At 29.1% G+C, this 19,043-nt stretch overlaps 1 protein-coding gene and 1 long non-coding RNA gene across 2 annotated transcripts in view; one reads left to right on the forward strand and one right to left on the reverse strand.

Annotated features, from left to right (window-relative positions):
- LOC107437247 (alpha-2C adrenergic receptor-like) overlaps window positions 1-19,043 on the reverse strand; it is a 76,067-nt gene that overhangs the window by 40,416 nt on the left and 16,608 nt on the right. The gene's annotated exons all lie outside the window — the stretch shown is intronic.
- On the forward strand, window positions 8,852-12,664 carry LOC139427228 (uncharacterized). The gene is made up of 3 exons (XR_011638366.1): window positions 8,852-10,539; window positions 11,139-11,280; window positions 12,555-12,664. It is a non-coding gene; the product is annotated as an uncharacterized lncRNA (long non-coding RNA).

Below are 19,043 nucleotides of genomic sequence, written 5' to 3' on the forward strand. Positions count from 1 at the left end.
TTACATGTATGTTTAAATATAAAAGCATTGCATATAAACTCGCGAAAAGCATATAATTATTAAAAACTTTAGTGCGTCTAATAATTTGGTCGAATTATTATAATATACTAACATAATACCTGACATAATAAATATTCTATATTTTTATAATATATCGTCTAATTTAACCAATTAATACACGAACATAAACAAGTGCAAACCGGTTTCAGTAATGTAGAAACAATGAAGTTGTATAGTATCACCCGATAATTAAGATTTTGCACAGAATTTTATAGTGAGTCTAATAATTTGGCCAGGGAGTGAAATACAAAATAATGTAAACAAGTATAAAAAAATATAACACAAGTATAAAAGTATACAAGTATAAAAGAACTCTGTAACAAGTATATTAAACAAGTATACAAGAACTCTGTGTTAATGGGTAAAAAAACTAATATTCACACCACTAACATTTCGATATTAGAGTGTTCCTTAAATTTTCTATAAATGTTAAAAATGTCATATTTTTTTAATGCAACAGTTTTTACGCTTTGAAAGTGAAAAACGTGTGAGGCGAACAATTTCAGAAACAGCAAGTGACACTAACAGTAACTTTTTTTTTAATATAGAGAAATATAGGTAGCAAACGATAAGACGAGGCGAATGACCTATATAGTTCAGAATTTCATTTGTTTTCTCAGAAAAAAAATAATTCAGAAAGAATTTTTATAACCTCTAGAAATATAATGCTTTCATTTTAAGTAAACATCTTCTTTGAAGATTCAGTGCTATCAAAAAATATTTGTCGATTTAAGGAAGCAAATACTTGGCATGGTTATTCTATACCAGTTTGAATTCCTTCTCTAACTGCATTGTCGAGACTTTCCTTAGAGAAATTTGATGTATTTCGAATGGATCGCTACATCGAGGAAACATTCTTCTCTTTGACGTAAAATAAGATTTGATTTGTAGAGCATTTTTGAAAAATTGCTTTGATCGTTAGTATAACTCCCGCATATAGTATCTTCAACTCCCGCAATTTTTCAGTGACAATATATGTTGTAAAATCAATTGAAAAAAATATTCCTGCCTGCTTTTTGTTTTATTGAACCAACCAATCTTTTGGTTCACTTTTTATTTTGTTTGAAAAATCGCATAAAGTCGTACGCAATATGAAGTCTAGAAGTGACCATATATGGCAGTAGTTTTACTTTCGTTACTTGTACCGCCGGTACAAGTAAAAAGTACGTACTTTAACCTGTACTTCGTTGCTTTTTGAATTTCGTACTTTTACTTGTACTTTCGTTCCTTTTTTAGGGAAAAAGTACAAGTATTTGCAGCGGAAATGTCGAATAAAATCGTTACTTTTTTCTAAAACTCGGTAAGCTTTCTAAAAGAAAAAATATTAAATTAAAAAAAAAATGCTTATGTTTTTTTAATTTATAAAATTAATGTGCAATATATATGCATTCACAGCTAGCTTCGTGTTTAAGTATCTTGACCTTTTAAAATTGTCATTCCTGAAAGGGAAAAGACGGCTCTTTTGATCTTTTTTTGACTGCAACTATCATTGTGAGTGGAGAGTTCTCCAGATTTGTGTGTCCAGAACAGTCATTATTCATCTTCTGAAAATTGCCTGCGATAAAGGATGACATGAATAGCAAAGGTTTTGAATACCGGTGGTTTTCATCTCAAGAAAAAGTTTCAGAATGGTAAAAAGTGCTCTTTGAAATTCTGTAAACCAAGTATAATGAATGTATAAGATTTTAAGAAAAATAATTCATCCAACCTTCAAATGTGTGAAGGCCTTAATTATTCTGACATCCGTGAACAGGCTATTTTACCACCTGAATCTTATCTTGACACCTGAATCGTTATCTTTGTGATAGTCTGAATGTGAATGATAGTTACGGTGGCATGCTTCTACAAACACTAAAACGTCCTTCTTTGTTTCAAGCCAAAATCTTTGATGAAATTCTAAGAAATAATCTTCAATAGTACCGTTAAGTTTTGGAGGGTAGGAATGAACAAGTGCCCATATGAATACTGTTATCACCAAATGGGACGGAATTTTTTTTTTTTTTTTTTTTTTTTTTTNCTCTTAGAAAATAGTTTTGTTTAAATAACAAATGAACTGTATCTTTGATGTCTTATTGACACAAAGATACTTTGATTTATTTTGGTTTTTGCTACTCCTCCAAAAAATGAACCATAAAGAAGAAAAGAAAAAACGTTGTTTCTCTTTTTATTCGCCGAGATCTGGACTAATGTGCATAGATTGAGATTCCTTATTTATGAAACTTCGCTTTAAGAAGACTTCATCTTTTTTGAAAAAAGTAAGTAATATTTTAATATCTAATTATTTTCTATGTATAAAATAACATTTTATATTTATTTGAAAATTTTTTCATTCATTTAAATATGTTAATTGAAAATTTTGTTAACAATGTGTCCACATTGGATGCTTTTTTTAAATAATTTAAATAACTAATTTCATATTACTATTACAAAAAATTTTGGCACAAGTTTTACATTTTTTAACGTTAAAGTAATAAATTATAAAAACAATGCTTTATTTAATGGAAATGTAGTATGCATTAAAAAAAATCTTAAATATTATAATTTTTTTTATTTTGCAACAAAATATTTTTTCTTGAATTACATTAAACGTAGCATATATGCTATTACGTAAACGTATTAGTTATCCATATCATAAAATTTTAAAATAAAACTTTTGTTCATAATTTTTGATTATGAGTGGATTTAGTATTGCACATCGTTATTACAAACCCAAAAATTACCATTATGAAATATTTTAAAATAAAAAAAAATTTATATTTAAAAGCAAAATATAATTTGTAGTTTATTGGATTTATAGGAGTTTCTTGTATATGAATGCATTTTTTTAAAATTTATTTTCTAACATAAGTTATAATGTTTATCAAATTTGTCGAACAAGGTTGTTGTATTTATAAAATAAAGTTTCCGAAAATAAAAACAAAATTTTAAAAAAGATTGTATAGTTCCAAAATTAACATAAATCCAAGCTCCTTTTTGCATGTAAACAGATAATTTTGATTTCTGGTTTGGCTTCTGGGTATTTTAAATGTTCACTTAACATTCGAATTAGATTTCATTCCGTAATAATATGATTTCTACCACTTTTATCTTTTTTTTTATTTAAATAAATTTACAAATGTTTATTTTGAGTCAGCAAATAGAAATTTTTATTTAAATAAAAAAAAAGACTCTCTTTAAGTTAATATAGGCTAGGGAATAGTTAATAAGACGAGGGAAAGAATAAAAAACTGTCGTTTCCGTAAATTTTGATATTCGTTTCTCATTAATCAACTATATTGAGGTTTATTAATTATAATTGTGTACTATAAGTCGCGCCAACGATATTTTAAAGGGACTTGCTTGCTCGTAAATATTTAATCAGTTTATTTCCTTTCTTTGAAGCAGTTTTCAAATTTCAAATTCAATAATTTTAATCTTTCTGATTAGCATTGATGGAGAAGATGAACCTTGTAAAAAATCAATGGATTTGGGATGGAGGTATTGTACAAGCCTCCATACTCAACCGATATTGCGCTATAGGATTTCCACCTTACTTTACTTTAATTCCATATTACTTTAATACTCCAATTTACTTTAATTGTTGGAGTGCAACGTAGATCTACCTCCTCGTGGTGCACTCTGCGGCTAAGTGATCAACAGCCTTCGGCAATTCCTTGCTATATATGCAGGCCACGACTGTCTTTCTGCTCACTTATACCGCATAGGCCTTTCCACGACGCCTTTTTGTGCACTTTGTAAATCTGGAGAGAAATTGGGCAGGGACCACCTGCTTCTATGTGGGGCCCTTCATGGACACACTGAGTCCTCAAGATATTGGGAAGCTAGAGAATTTTTAAGGCAATGACTTCGGTCTTCTTTCTTTGTTATCCTACGTACATTTGTATTCGTTATTTATTTCATCTTTCTATTTGTACCTTTTGCCTTGCCATTAGAAATAAAATAAAATAAAATAAAAACTTTAATTATTCCGTTAAGCAGAAATGTTTGGAAAATGATTTTCTGGCATGACTTCAGCATTAGCCATTGTTACAAATAAAACTGTAGACTGTTCTGTTTCAACTTATTCTGCACATTCAATTATTTTTTACTAGCTCAAAGATCCCAAAGCTACCTGAAGCGCCGTGTTTGCTTTGTTTATGTTTGTTCTTTTAAAACGCGTTTCTATAGAGTAAAGCAATTTTAAATCAATGGTAATTTAAATAAATAAAAATAATAAACTAAAAATTAAAATCAATAGATAAAATTCCTTTTTCGTGCAAATCCATAAAAAGTTTGATATTAAAATTACATTTGATTTTAAAATTATATTATACGATTATATTATAAAAATATATTATAATATTCTTCCGAATTTAAAAATAAATTAATGTCCATAACTTTCAAAATTAAAAATAATTAAATAAATAACAAAAATGTTGCAAAAACATTAAAGAACATTAGAATATTATTCAATAAAATTTTAGGTCACTTTGAATTTTCGATTTCCTAGAAATGTACTCTTAAATCATTACTTTTTTTGTTTAGTACTTGTACTTTTTACTCGTTATTTTTTAAAATAAGAACTTTTTACTTGTTACTTTTTTTAAAAATACTTGCACTTTTACTCGCTACTTTTTAAAGTAACGTTGCCATATATGGAAATGACTATTGAATCCTGATATAATCTAGGATTTCAAGATTGGTTACGAAACCAATGGTTGCGGACTTGTATCCCATGGATGTTTATCTCTGTATATTGTCTTCTGATGTGTGAGTGTGGTGCCCCCTATGAGCGGGTTTGTGTCAGTGTGGTATGGGTAATGTAATCGCCGGTCGCCTCTGAAAGTTAAGTTCACAGGTGCCCACCGGGTAACGTTAAGTGAGTAACACTTCCAGCATCTTCCGAGACAAAGAACGAGAAGTTCAGTGCCTGTCGTTAAGAAAAAAATAATTCATTTCTCGCATTTTATAGTTTCTTACAATCTAAGGTTCCTAAGGCAACAAAAGAGCCGCAGTGGCTCAAGAAATAAATCGTTTGCCTCCTAATGAGGTGGCGCATGTTCAAATCCCAGCATTGGCTGGTTGAAATGACTACTACTCTCGGATCATAGCAATTACAATGCTGACATAAACTATCCTTTGTGGTAGACGAATCATGAGTTAGAATCCTTTTGATGTCTGGCTAACCGTAGGAGTTTTTAATGGTTTTTCTCTCCATGCAACACAAGCGTGATATACAGGTAGTTCCATCAAAAAGTCCTCCACGAAGTCTGCGAAAACTATGGTGTGATAATAACTATTTGAATTCGGTGTTTTAAAACTCAAAAAATAGTGTGTTATTTCAAGTTAATACCGTATTGAGCGTTCATAGATACTTAAAGCGTGTAGTTATATCTAAACACTAATAAATAAGAAAGCTCACACCAGGAACCCAAGAGAAAGATTTTCCGCTCATAAATTATTCTTACCAATTTGTACGAAACCGACGACGAACGCCAACGGATATTATTTACAATTTGAGAACGAGAAGGTTTGTTTTAGCCCCGCACGATACTGAACATACCGCTGAAACAGAAGTAAACTTTTACAACGGCATGCACGTTTTTTAGTTGTGAATAAAGATAATTATATTCTTATAACAAGATTTGCGGAAATCTATCCATTGAATGAACGCCGCTTCATTTATATATCCTTGTACATCCGATTCGGTTTTGTTAAGCTCAGTTCGAAATCATATTAATATTCTCTCTGTGCTGTGTGTACGTTTGATTGCATATATGCATTTTAAATTAATGATTCTTGTTATACATTGAATTTTCTTGTTATACATTGAATTTTCTTGTTATACATTAAATTCATATTAATATTCTCGCCGTGCTGTGAGTACGTTTGATTGCATATATGCGTTTTAAATTAATGATTCTTGTTATACATTGTATATTCTTGTTATACATTGAATTCATATTAATATTCTCGCTGTGCTGTGTGTACGTTTGATCGCATATAGGCATTTTAAATTATTGATTCTTATTATGCACTGTATCGTAAAAATAACTGACTCTTATATGTATCATATATTACAGTAATTATAAATTTCACTGTTATTGAATAACAAAAATGGGGCGGAATTTTCAATAATGTATTATTATTTTTTATTGTTTTAGTTGATAATAGTCGAAAAGTCATATACATTTTAAAGAATATAATTTTACAAAGCAAAGTACAGTATTCAAACGAAATCGGTTGAATAGTTCCTGAGAAATCGAATTTTAAATATACAACTTCTTTAAAATTCAATTTCTCGGGAACTATTGAACTGATTTCATTCAAATTTCGTATTTTGCCTCATAATTACTTTCTTTAAAAAGATGTAAAAATTTATACCTAATTAATCAAATTTCTTTTCGACTATTATTAAATAATATAGTAGAAAATAATAAGTACTTGTTTAAAATTATTTTTTCAAGAATTATCTTTGGACAAATGAATTTGATAATTGTGAGCACAAATTTTTCGATTCATTTAAAAAAGTCTCGAGATATGGGAAAATAATTAAAAAAATTACATTAAGGGGTTCGAACTTCGAATCAGATTTATGCTGCTTATGAACTGAGCAAACGGTACCTAATGAAAAAAAATTCTTAATTTTTACTGAAAGTCGTAGAAGTTGGCAAAATACAACGAAATAAAAATTCTAAGAAGAATCGATCCTACATATATGGCAAGTAAGCATTCTTTTCAAATAAAAGACATTTTTTTTACTGATTTTATACCTTATTCAATATTTGTTGTTTAGTTCTTTTGCAAAATTGTGTATAATTTATAAAAGGAGAATTATTGAATATAATTTTTCGAAGTTTAATAATTTTTCACAATGTTATGTAATTATCGCACTTAATATTTCATATTAAACATTTCAAAATAAATTTAGTATTTCTGATGAATTTAGTACACGCTGATGGACAGGAAGAGAGAGGAGCTTCATCGATTATAAAGATCAATAATGGAGAAGAGTTTAAAAGAATTACTGAATTTAAATACCTGGGATCTATAATGGCAGAAGATGATTCCATTAAAATTGAAATTAAGGCTAGCAGGAAGAAGGAAACATATGCTTTTACTCATTTCAAAAAATATTTAGATCATCTTGTATATCACGTACGCTTAAAACTAAAAATCTACAAAGCAATATTGTGACAAGTTATAGCCTACGGATATGAAACCTGGACAACTACACAATGTGATCGAGTCTAGAAACTGAGAAACTATGTAAAGATTTAGATCTAATTAACATCATAAAAGGTAACAGTGTTTGGGCCTCTCAATAAAAATGAATGCGTATCGAAGTTTAAAAAAGTGTCTTTTGGGGAAAAAAGGACAGGAAAGAGAAGTTTTGGAAGACCAAGAAAACGATAGCTTGAGGATGTTGAACGAGACATAGAAAGCATGCAAGTTAAAAGCTACAAAAAGAAAGCTGAGCAACGAAAAGTTTAGAGATGTCTAGTGGGGGAAGCCAAGATCCTTCATTAATTGTAGCGCCCAAGAATGTGAATAAATGTAGTATTTTTTCTAAAAAATTTTGTAACTTTCAACCACTTTCCAGATCAAACTTTTAGGATCATGTTTCGCAGATTGTTTCAATCTCTCCCCCTTATTTTGATAGTCATAAATCCAAGTCAGACGAAAGAAGTATATGTTTATTAAGCGCAAGTTCGTTTTTGTGTCTGATTTCGAAGCTTAAAATATCATCTACAAAGTAATTAGCATATTTAAAGTAAGACCTTCGAATCATTATGATTGAATAAGTGAAAATCCAATAATTAGAACGTAAGTGATACGGGGTGCTCTTTTTTCTGTTCACTGTGCATGCAACTTGCATACGTATGCTCATACAACTTACTTACATATGTGAATACAACGTACCTACGTATATATGTACGAACTTACATCCAGTGCAGTACGCGTGAACATTAGTATTTATATATAGCGTACTTATATAGCATACTATATAGCGTATGTAAGTATTTACATACGGCGTGTATATAATACGTGTGTGTAAGTTCAAAAATGCATACATACATGTGTATGTATTGTGCGCAAAAAATAAACAAATCTCTCTGAATAACTTTTGATCTAATGATCGGATCTTCACGTTCTTGGACATAGATCTGAATGGTTCGAAAGGGTGATCTCAAATATGCTAATTAGTCAGTAAAGACGATAGTTTAGGTTAGAAATTAGACACAAAAATTTATTTTTTCAGAATAAAGTTACAATTTTTCCGATAGATTCAGATTTCTGACCCCCAAAACATAGAGGATAGTCACAATTTGAGATACATGGTTCTTATAATAGGTCAGGAGTGCCACCCAAAGTTTACTTTTTGCGTATTTCACTATATATCGAGAACTTTTTAAGCGAACTAAAAATTTTTTTGCACCCAATTATAAAATTAATTTCTCCAAAGATAATTCCACGCAAAAAATAAATTTTAATAAGTATTTATTATTTTTTATTTTTTTTATTTAATGATAGTCGAGAGTACTTTGAATTGAAAAGTATAAAATTTTTTACATTAGTTCAAAGAATGTAATTTTACATGGCAAGTTTTGTCCAAAGTTATAAAGATGGTTTATCTAATGCAACTCCACTAAAAAAAGTTTTTTCAATGATTGTGTATTATTTTTCATTATTTTATTTAATAACAGTTTAAAAATTTTAAATTGTAAAGTATGCACAATTTTGCATTATCTTAAAGCATGTAATTTTAAATGACAAAATACAAAATTTGAGTGAAATCGGTTGAATATTTTCTGAGTTATCTAATTTTAAACACTCGTATGGTTCGTTGCATACATTGGAATAGATTGATATATTGGCTTGATATAGAACTTTAGAGTTTGATATAGAGCTTTATACAGCTTCACAATTCAATTACTCCAAAACTAATTTTAAATTTTAACAAAGTAAAAAAACAGCATAATTCTGTAGCAAATAGCTCGGAGTGCAAAAAAAAGAAGAAAAAAAAAGAAAAAAAAACAGCAACAACTTTCAATTTGGCATAAAATATTTCAAAAACCAATTCTTAAATTACATATTAATCTTCGCCCCCTACCTACTCAATGTCACTGGACAACACTGTGAAATTATATTCTGAAATTAATTAATGTTTTTCTGTGGTTTTCCTGATCGTTTTTACTTAGTTAAGAGAAAAGTTTCATTTTAGTTCGAAAACGTGACTTAACATGGAATTAGTGAAAATTTTCTATTTACTATTAGGGAACTAACAGAAAATGTCCATAGAACGAGCCCTAGTCAGTAAAAAACGGTAGACACTTTATTTACGTTGCACTAGAGCTGCGCAATGGGTTATGGGCTATGGTCTGAGAAACATCCTTGAGGAGAATCAGAAGACATGCCATTGCAATTTTGATCCTCTGCAGGGGGGATGGCTACCCTGCTTTAGTAGCCCGACAACCTGTGTGAGAAATGGAGCACTTTACTGTAAAACAGTATAACGATGACAGATCCCTTACGAAAATTTGAGGTATATTTAAGGTTGATTTGAGGTATTTTTGAGGTATTAAGGTTGTTTTGAGGTATATTTGAGGTATATTTAAGGTTGCAGAGAAAACAGCAATAAAAATTATACCTCGTAAAGGTTGTAATTAAGGTGTACGAGGTTGATTTATATATACTTCAGCTTGTTTTGAGGTTGTTTAAAATTCACTTCAAATCAACCAGACTGATAAGGAGATTTTTAAGGTATACCAGGTTTATTTTCTTACACTTGTAACAAAAGAGGTATTTTTGAGGTATAAAAATTTTTACCTTATTTCAACTAACGATAAAAAGGTATTTATTGAGGTATATGAAGTCATTTTATTTATACCTAAGCTTATTTTGAGGTTGTTTTAAATTCACTTCAAATCATCCAGACTGATAAGATGATTTTTAAGGTATACGAGGTTGTTTCTCTTACACTTGTAACAAAAGAGGTATTTATGAGGTATAAAAAAATCAACCTTATTTCAACTAACGAGAGTGAGGTAATTACGAGGTATAAAAAATATACCTTTTTTCTACTAACGATATTGAGGTATTTATGAGGTATAAAAAAATATACCTTATTTCAACTAAAGAGAGTGAGGTATTTATTGAGGTATATGAAGTCATTTTATTTATACCTAAGCTTATTTTGAGGTTATTTTAAAATCACTTCATATCAACCAGACTGATGAGGTAGTTTCCAAGGTATACCAGGTTGTTTTTCTTACACTTGTAACAAAAGAGGTATTTATGAGGTATAAAAAAATCAACCTTATTTCAACTAACGAGAGTGAGGTATTTATTGAGGTGTATGAAGTCATTTTATTTATACCTAAGCTTGTTTTAAGGTTGTTTAAAGTACACTTCATATTAACTAGCTCAATTCCCAGAGTTCCGTGCGAGCCGGCAAATGGCGTGTGTGTTGACAATCGAAAGTGTATTCGAAATTCGGTAAGTGTGCTTGACATTTATTAATTTGGTTTTATCACTTTTAATCAAATATGCTTCAATTTTCAAACTTAAATTTTATTATTTTTGTTTTAAAGATGCCTCCTGATCTTAAATAGTTTAAGTTGGAGGATATTCTTAGAAGCTATTAGTGTAGGCTTAGCAATAAGAGAGAACAATCGAAATATTTCTCGTCGCTGTTTAGGGTAACGTTACTGGTGAATCGTTACAGCAGGTTATGCACAGTATATTTTATTGTTTGTAATTTATTCAAATATAACTATTCTTTTATTTTGCTTAAATGTATATGTTTCAACGTTGCAGTATGCAAGCTGATTAGTTGAGTAAAATGTTCATAATTTCTCTTATAAATAAATCATTGAAAATTGAAATATCTTTAAAATAGCAATTTTGCTTTGAAATTCTACTATAGCTGTATGCTTATCGTTTGCTCGGATATCTGTTGCAAAGTTTATATTGTTGTTTATGAGTCAAAATATGTATAATAACAATGCATTTTAAATCTGTTTTTTTTTTTTAAATCTGATTAACGTGCAATTTCTTTTTCTTACATATATATATATATATATATATATTTACAGAGCTAATCCACTGTTCCCTGATATTGCTGAGATGACCTAGGCTGTAAATAGCACATGCGCAGCAGCGATGAAGAAGTGACTAGCAAGTTACTGCTCAGCCTTCCCCTAGGAAATAGTTCTGAATTTATACCATAAAGAAAAAGTAATCTCTCCTAATAAACTTCTGCATTTATTCAATTGTTGATAACAATAGTTTGTTAGATATTTGATAATTGTAAACTGGTAGCTGTACTAGCTCACTTTTTTATGTTTGATCACACTGCTATTAATGCTATTAAATTCACTACGTGTTATTTTTTCTCAATTTTCCCACGTTAATTATTTACTAAGAAGATTGTTATTACTTTAAAAATATTGAACAGAATCGAATTAAACCCGATTTCAATTTTATATGACAATTTGTTTCAAGGTTATGAGCATTTTTATGCAGCTGTTTATGGTTCACTACTTCAAAAATTATTTTTAGAAATAAGTCAGTATAGTTTCTTATGCAATTTTAATGCTGAATTGAATAAAATCAATTGCAAATAAAGTCATTTATTGTTGAAAGTAATACGCAATTTTTTGAATTTCATCTTATGGGATATGTTTTTATATTTAAACAAATGATTGTAACAACTAACTATTAGTTTTATTCTGCTTGGTATTATAAATTATATAGGAGATATTGTATTCAACTTATTTTAAAAGTATTATTTCAAATCATTCTCTCTTAGACATTTTCCTCACATAAAATTACTCACAACTTTAAAATAAATGCTCCTTATCAACTTGTAATTTCTTCTATTCGATTGAGTGTAAAAAAATATAAAAATTGGTACATAACATTAAAATTTAATTTTATTAAACGATTGTTGATTCTTGATTACATTTATTAAAAAATATTAAAATAACTATTTTTTAAGAAACTCTTATGTGATTGACAATAACAGAAGTCCTTTTCAGAATCAGCGTCTAAAATTTATAAAAAAGCTATTAGTTTCATAATGTCTGACAAAAAGTATAAAAATATATAGACTAGGTTTATTGAGTTTAAAGATGTGTAAGAAAAAAAAAAAGAAAATATAATTATCAAACTTACAAGTACCATAATGATACCAAATGTATAGAAAAATACGAAGCGTTAAAATGGCATATTAAGATTGGAATTATATATTTGAATTTCTGTAAATCTGTTAATGGTAGTACTGACTTCAGTGTACTTTATTTTGTGGCTGTCGTACCTGCCATGCTTTTTAGCTATGAGGATTGAATAGAAATGGCAGAAGAGTACTACTATTTATCTGAAAAAGAAAATTAACTTCATCCAGTTACTTTAAATCATGAAAAAAATAATTTGTAATATTTTAATAGTTTAAAACCTGCCACTATTATTGTAAATATGACTTTCTTACTAATTCATTTTTTTTCTTTTAGGTTCCAATAATTACAAGTTTCAACAGGTAGACGGAAACAGTATTTAAAATACTTTTGTTGATTTGTAAAAAAATTAAATTTTAGTTTTAAATAAAAGTATTTGAATTTCAGCTGACTAATTATTTAAATTTGTAATTTTATAGCTTAAGAAATTCAAGCACATTAGACAACTATCTTCTAAAAATATGAGTTCCCATGAATAATTTTTACTAATTGTAGAATTTGTGTAAGTGTAATTTTAAGATGATTTAATTCAATCTATTAAAATTACAGAAGAATTATGCATTTGAAACTTTCCTTTATAGCTTAACAAAAGAAGCAATTACTGCGATGGTTTAATATTAAAAACTTCAGATTGATAAATGAAGATGTCTACTAGTGAAAAAATGTAATGACATACTTCTTCATATAATATAGATAATATCTTTATATATATATTATATATTTTATATAGTGAGGTTAAAAATTAATCAACTAGGTGGTCCGTATAACACCTCACCTTCGTAAGTACTGAAAAAACAGCTTTAGGTTGAGCTACATAAGCCTGAAGTGCAAAATGTCGCATCTTTGGTAGATAAATTAATACTTCTAAAAATACAAAAATATATACTTCAGGTTACGAAATAATAACTTAAGGTAGGTATCTTCCCTTCCATAATAAACTTTAATAAAAATAACCTTTCCAAGTGTGAAAAATACACTTCAGGTTGATTTATAACAACCAGAAGTGCAAAACGACACACCATTGGTTGATAAATATATACCTCTACAAGCATAAAATTATATACCTGAGGTTGAAAAATAATTACCTGAGGTAGAACAAAATACACCTGAGGTTGATTTATAACAACCAGAAGTGTAAAACGACACAGCGTAGGTTGTTGAATAAATACTTCCACAAGTGTAAAAAAATATTCTTCAGGCTGAAAAGTAATAACCGATGGTTGAAAATGAAACACTTTAAAGTAGTAAATATCTACCTCTCCGAAGATGTAAAATTAAACACCTCTGGTTGAAACATATATACCTCTGGAGGTATATTTAAGGTATATTTAAGGTTGATTTTGAGGTATTCATTTGCACTCTTTTCAACCTTAACGACGTATTTAAATAACAACCTCCCTTATACCTTTAAAATATACCTCGTTTATACCTCATTTATACCTCGACTTTTTCATAAGGGATCCCACGCACCCGCTGTCCCTTCGCTGGCTGATCAAAGTGCTCACCTACCTGCTTACTGACCGCAACCAATGATGCTTGACTTCGATGTTCGTCTGGGAACCTTATCTTAACGATCAGTAAGCTGCTGGTCTAAGGAAAAACGGAAAACTTCAGCTGAAATCTGACGTCTTCGCAGACGAAGCAACCCGGAGGTTGGTGAGTGATATTAAAGACTTGTGATATTAAAAGAGTACTGAGCAAAATCAACACTTTAAAACTCAAATCTTAGAATAATCATCATGCATGACTAACATAAGGGTGATTCTCACGAAACATGACATGCACTGTCCCTTGCCCCAAGATCTAATACTATAATACTAAAAGAACATTTTTTTAAAAAAAATTTATAAATAGCATTGCTTTTAATCATTTCAAAATGACTTTGCACTAGCATTGACTGTTTTGTATACTTAAAAAATTTAATTGAATATCAAAATGTCCTTTTCCTGGCATGTCCCAAACAATATTTCTAATAATAACTATCTTCAAAACTTCCCATATATTTTTCAAAATCTAATTTTTTTTATCTTATCCTATGTAAGTATTTCTAGAATATACGCAGAGGGTGATTTATATAGTGATTTATAACCAAAATAGATAGCGCCAGGAATCAATATCTTATGTTAATAGATTGATTAGATACCCTCCTATCTGAACATGTCTTGTTGCATGAATAAAGAATCAATTTTCTGGCTCAAAATCTATTTCAAAAAGTTTTTCAAGGTGAGTAGGTTTTAATGCTGTCATTTTCCTGGCTTCTTGAAATCATTAATAACAAAAACTACATAGATTTATCTGAGTTATTTTAAGAAATACTGTTGTTTTCTGCAGAATATAAACGTCTTCGGCCAAAATATTAAATTAAAGTAAAGTTATATGGTATAAAATGGCGAATTTGTCATTATCCTGGCTGTCATTTTCCTGGCTTATGAATGCCAGGACATTGAAGTGTTACCAGAAATTCTTTTTAACTGCTAATACTGTAAAGGGGGAAAACAAATATTAATCTAATACCAAGTTTATGTTTGATTGTAATATGATTAGATGTTATTTATTTATTTAATGATTGATTATTGTACACAATTTTATTCTGCACATATCAGCAACAAAATATTTTTTGTTTATTTCTACAGTGGTAAAAAAGAATTAATTTAAGCTATTTATGGTACATCCAACATAAAGGCTTAAGTTGAGTTACTTACTATTAACTTAAAATTATTGTTTTTCAAACTTCTAAGGTAATATGTTATTTTCCTGGCATTCAAGATTTGGTGAATTTCTATTTTTTTTTTCGAGCAAATGTCAATAAACTACACTGCTGTCTATAAGATATTAATAAGTGTAGCTAAAGAAGTATAGAAAAAAAAGTTTTAGATTATTTTGAAGACTTTAAATTTGAAGAAATTTTTGGGTCCGAATTGTCATGTTTCGTGAGAATCACCCATAAATACTTTTATTAAAAGATATATCAATACTGATTTATAGTACACGACTTAATATTACAATTATATCAGTGTAGTAACATTAAAAAAAAGAGATGAAAATGTGCAGTTGACTAATGAAAGCGATTTAACACTTAAACACATCAAATATGGAATAATATTTTTTAAGTGAAAGTCAATATTGCTATAACTAATACTATGCAATGTATAAAAAAAAGCACTTGAAGTTTGATATCAAGGTTGTGCATGGATATTTTATTGAAATATTTATAGACTTGTTTTCTTAGAAATATTTAACAAATAAAAAAATGTTTTAAAATCTGCCCACGGCTGGCAATGACATCATCCGCCGGCACTTCTCGATTATAGACTTCGTAATAATTTTCTTTAAAAAAAGCTGTTTAGTGATTTGGTGACTAACTTGCAAAGATCGTTAATGAGGTAGCCAAATCAGTAAATTTTGATTAGTTATTTCTGGCCTTATTAGTATACAATTATCGACAATTATTAGAGAGAATGAAATTAACATTATGTAGATAAATTAAAGTACAGGTTCGAATGTGCATGAACAGCAGGATACAAAAAATTCATTGTACTTGTTCACCAGAAATATAAGTAGCTTTAACCTTTATAAAATTGCATATTTTTGTAAAGAAAGATAAATACAATGAAAAACAAACAAACAAACAAAAATATTTACTACTCAGTTTCAGCCAAGAAATTTTAAAAATAAAAATTCAAAAATATTCGACTTATGTTTGACTTGAGATTTTTAATTGTGTTGGTAAGCCGTGTAACAATTCAAAAATAGGTCGGGACTAATTAGAATGATCTTTAAGTTAATAGTAAGGTATATTTTTTAAGTTAATCTGAAAAAAAAAATTTATTTTACTGAAAATTGCAAATATGCCTGCAAAAAATTCCAACAATGTTGTGCTTAATAATAGCAAATATAAATAAAATTATTATAAAAACTAAACAAGTATATTCAACTTATTTTGCAGTTAAAGTAGATTTTTCTGAAGGCTAATAAATTTTTGAAAAACTCATTTCTAAAAAAGAAGCAAAGATTAAAAAAGGAAGGCTTCAGAATCAAGACTTATGAAGAAAAAAAAACTCGTTTGGAAAAAAAAGTTAGTTGATTATAAAACCACATTTAACAATGTTGTACTTAATAATAGTAAATATAAATAAAATTATTATGAAAATATTTTGCTAATTCAATTAAGACTATTGGGTGATTTTATAGTTCTGCACTGTAGACATATGAAATTAATTTATTACTTAAAAACTTTTTCACAAGTATAGATTTATGACTTAAATATCAATATATAGAAATAGTTTTATTCAAAATCACATAAAAATCCTAAAACAAAATTTTGATTTCTAATTATGTTTTTACCATGAAATCACCTTATTTTGTTAAATTCTTATGCGTATTTGATTTTTAAACCTCATTGATACAGATAATGAACTGTATAGTTTAAAATTAATAATTATAATTAAAATAAGAAGAACATTACGATCGATTTCATTAATTTGAATTAATTTAATAATTGAAGGTTTTAACGGTTTCGGTCAAAATATTTTTAATAGTTAGAAAAAAATTTCTCATAATTTAAATTTTATTTAATTCCAATGCTTATTTAAAATGGCAGAAACAATATATAAATCCATCTTGATTCGCGAGAAAAGCTAGCTATTCATGAAATGGTGTTTAGTAGTCAAAATAAAGTAATTGTTCCTTTGCTTTGCTAATTCTTGGAGAAAGAAATTTCCTTTTAAATCTAACAGTTTAATCTCTCTATGCTGAGAGAAAAAATCATTCTTTATGCCAGGCTATATAACAACCTCTTTATCAGGTAAGCTCCTAGAGAAAATGGCTATATAGCCAAGAGAATAATAAGCCAAGTTCTTTTTAGGGGGTGACAATGGATACCCAGAAACGCACCTGACAGCAATTATCCTTATCTTGACAGCTAAAGATGTTGGAATAAGCCCAGTGAGCTGATGACTTCTTCAGATTGCTTGCTGGGGATGGGGTTAGGCTTTTTGGCATTCAAAAAAATTGATTAAATTGAATTGTTAAATTAAATTAAACATGGGACTATACTGCAGAGCAAAAAAATAATAATGAATGAATTTTCATCATTATAAAATTATTCTCAATAAAGTTTTAAACAGAATTCTAAACTTTGAACAATATTTGACTTCTGTGGTGACTTTCAACTAATAAGTTGGACTAAAAAATGATCACAGAATGGCTGGTATTTAAGGAAAAGAAGGAAAAGAAAAACGAAATTTTGCGATTTATCTGAGCTTCAGAATTGACCCAGATAAGGCAAAAACGTAAAGTCGAATTTACTAACAAATATAAATTCCAAGATAAATGGTATCTACATTTTATTTTATATTATAACAGTCGTTGAACAGCTGACCCAATTTTTTAGGTTTACGACTACTAATGTTCAACTCTGTAGCCTTGTAATTTTGAACCCAATCCAGAAGACAAGGGAACTTCTGGATCAAGTATTGGGAGAAAATTGCCTTCATGAAGGACTTTTTGATTGAACTAACCCGCATCTGCGTAACATGGAGAGGAAAATCACGAAAATCTCCCACGGTTAGCCTGGCGGCAAGGGGACTCTAACCTATGATCCATCTAACACTGAGGATATTTTACGTCAACACTGAGATCGGTGCAAGCCAGATGCGGAATTCGTATCGACCGGCCATGACTGGGATTCGAACTCAGTTCACTTCATTGGAAGGCGAACACTCTATCCCCTGAGCCATTATGACTCAAATGATATCTATAATGGTGAAAGAAACTAATTATGTATAACAATATGGAGGCCATTAATTTTTATAAATGATTTGATATGGCCACCAGATTGGTTTTCTTGTATAACTATTAGGAAGCAAGAGTCCCAGTTTTCCAAAATAAATAAATAAATAAATATTTACATTTCTATTACTACGTCAAAAGTATTACTATAATTGTTTGTAATCTCCTATTCTTAGCGAAATTGAAAATATTTACTTATCATAAGTGAGGTAACATTGATGGAGCGGTTTTTACACAGTGGCTGTGTTGGAGCTGTTGCGATAGGCACTCAGAGTTAGACTAATCTTGTTGGTGGCATCTCATCCTGTAGCTCTCCATTCGGGAGCTATAGCGGGCCGTGTGCTGGCGCATGTGCGTTTCTATCAACATACTGGATGAGCAACGTGGTTCGAACATAGCCACCGAGAAATATATGGTGGCTATGGTTCGAGTCGCTGCAATTATGATTGATTCTCTCTCTTTTTAATAATATCTATCTTCGATGATTTTAGCTAAACCTTTTAACAAGCACTTTTTTATAGTACTGGTTATTTTCAAAAGGAACTTAAAATCAAAATGAATTATTCTCAGTTTTTTTTACTAATAAAAAAGTAGAGAAAGTACGATATTTTTCTGCAAGGAGGTGTAGGATATGTTTAAAAAATTTATGAATTCAAAGTATTATAGTTATCTTAAATAATGTGACATTGCAGTTATTGAATGAATAATTTAAAAATGCGGTTAATGAAAAGTTATGTCAAGTGTTGTCTGTGGCTATCAACACAAGATTAGCCACTCTGTTTTTATTTTATGAGGGCACCAAAGCATAAGCGTTAGTGATAGAGAGTACAAACTCAATTAATGTTACTAAAGTTTTCTTTCATATGAAAGTCATTATTCCTAGAGATAAGTTGTTGAACAATTTTCGCACAGGGTGCTATAACTACCTAAGTCTTTTCAGTTCGGATAAAATTATCTGCTAAAAAATTTTTCTTT

This window comes from Parasteatoda tepidariorum, chromosome X2 (assembly GCF_043381705.1).
Source record: "Parasteatoda tepidariorum isolate YZ-2023 chromosome X2, CAS_Ptep_4.0, whole genome shotgun sequence".
NCBI lineage: Eukaryota > Metazoa > Arthropoda > Arachnida > Araneae > Theridiidae > Parasteatoda > Parasteatoda tepidariorum.